This window comes from Coenobita brevimanus, chromosome 2, assembly GCF_032717465.1.
Source record: "Coenobita brevimanus isolate Jiangsu-jjx chromosome 2, ASM3271746v2, whole genome shotgun sequence".
Lineage (NCBI taxonomy): Eukaryota > Metazoa > Arthropoda > Malacostraca > Decapoda > Coenobitidae > Coenobita > Coenobita brevimanus.
Genome location: NC_136955.1, coordinates 35,706,012 through 35,708,263, shown reverse-complemented (window position 1 = coordinate 35,708,263; position 2,252 = coordinate 35,706,012). Strand labels below are relative to the sequence as shown.

The following is a 2,252-nucleotide window of genomic DNA, read 5'->3' as shown; positions in this document are numbered from 1 at the left end:
TTCATCCTCTACTCTTCTTGTGTTTTCCCCTATCATTTCAAAAATTTTGGTTAATATTCATTTACGTTTCCTCTTGTTTTTTGTTAAATAATGTATAAATCTTTCTGCTACAGTTACTCCCTACTAATATACTCTCTCCAATATCACACTTCCCTCTCCCTCTCCCCTCTCCACGCCCTTCGCTAGCATTTCTTCATTAATACGTGCTAAGGGTGAGGGCAAGGGTTGGGAGACGGAAGGGGAAGGTAAGTAGGTACTGTACAGTGTTAATGTCGTAGTCTTGATACGTCAAGCAGGGCGACATAAGTTAAGGAATTACGAGAATATAAGGATAGATACGTGATGAGGGGGAAGGAAATGAAGCAGATTGGAGCAGGGAAAGAAAATGAAAACAATTGGCAAATGATGAAAGAAAAGTCTAGCAAAGTGGAAGGGATAACACAGAACGTGAATGGGAAGTAGATGAAAATGTAAGGATGATGCGATAGTGAAAGTGAGAACAATGACAGGGGAAATGTTCCAAGACAGTTTTTGACAACTGCTGACCTTCTCAGTGAAGGTACACACAGATAATGACAGCTTAACCTTGTCTAGCGGGAAACATTTACAAACACACACGCTTTTTCCAACATGTTCTTCAGCCAAGGTGTTTGTCAGTTCCTATGTTCCCTAGCGCTCTGAATATATGTTTCACCATTAAAATGCTGAATTTGCATGTTCTCCGTGTTAAGAATAGACACACATAGCCAAGCGAGGACGTAGAGTTGAGAACGTGAACTGGGAAAGAGAGATACCACGTTGAGTACACCGCTTCCCGTCCGATCGGCGAAGTTAAGCAATGTTGGGTCTAGTTAGTACTTGGATGGGTGACCGCCTGGGAACATCAGATGCTGTTGGCATAACGTTCTCCCTACGTGTCAAGTGGGGTTGGTGGAGGATTAGTGCCCCTACCTGTAAAACAATTAACTCTAAGTCCTTGGCCACCCCGTTTGGGATACATGGCGTCTGGCAATGAATGAATGAATGAAGATACAGAAAGGGAGGAAGGTGCGGATTTTGATGAAGCAGTGATGCAAGCGTGGCTGGTGATGAGGAAGGACGGATGTAGGAAGGTTTCAAAGAAACTGCTGTGAGTGAAGAAAATATGGGAATCTGTCCCTCACCAGATATCCTCCTAACATTTAAACGACTACCATGTTAAATATTTAATGTGTGTCTGTGTGTTCTTACCTTACATAATTGTTCTTACCTAATTGTATCTTTACAGGAATGAGTCAAGCTCGTACTGTCCCGTGTCTTAAACCATATTTATCGTACATATCCTTAAATATGTGAATTGTTTTGGCACACACTATTTCATTCGGTAGTGCATTCCATTGATCAATTGCTCTGTTTGGGAAACTGAATTTCCTTACGTCTTTATCATCTCTCTTCTTATGCAGTTTTTTGCAGTGTCCTCTTGCTGATGCTTCTCCATATGTTAAGTAATCATTTATGTCTATTTTCTCCTTCCCTGATATGCACTTATGTAGCATTATCATGTCACCTCTTTTCCTTCTTTCCTGTAGTGTTGGTAGATTCAGTTTATTTAGTCTTTTTTCGTAGCTTAGGTCTCTTATGCTTGGTATCCATCTTGTAGCGGCCCTTTGAACTTTTTCAATCTTGTCTATGTGCTTTTTGAGATGAGGACTCCAGACTACTGATGCATACTCCAGGGTTGGTCTGATGAATGATGTTATTTTCCTTCTTAGCATGTCTTCATTTATGTATGTGAATGCTATTCTCATATTTGCAGGCAGTGTATACATGTTCCGTACCTTCTCGCTGATGTGGTCAGCCGGAGATAGTCTGTTGTTGATAATCACACCTAGGTCTTTCTCTCTTTCTGATGTGTATAGGGTTTTATTTCCTAACTTATAATCCCAATCAGGTCTTTTTCCACTTTTACCAAACTTGATTACATGACACTTGTCCACATTGAATTCCATTTGCCATGTATTACTCCATTCATGAAATTTATTTAATTCTTCTTGTAGCTCTTTACAAGAGTCTGTGTTAGTAATTCTCCTTTGTATTTTTGCATCATCTGCAAACATATTCAGATAGCTCTCATTTCCAGTATTACTGTCTATATCATTTATATACACTAAAAACATGATTGGTGCCAGCACTGAACCCTGTGGTACTCCACTAGTCACTTCTTTCCATAATGAGTAGTTTCCTCTTAGTACTGTTCTCATTTCTCTTTTTAT

The 2,252-nt window shown here is 39.8% G+C and overlaps 1 pseudogene; it reads left to right on the top strand.

Annotated features, from left to right (window-relative positions):
• The first annotated feature begins 780 nt into the window (after window positions 1-780).
• On the top strand, window positions 781-899 carry LOC145392463 (5S ribosomal RNA; annotated as a pseudogene).
• The last annotated feature ends 1,353 nt before the right edge of the window (window positions 900-2,252 follow it).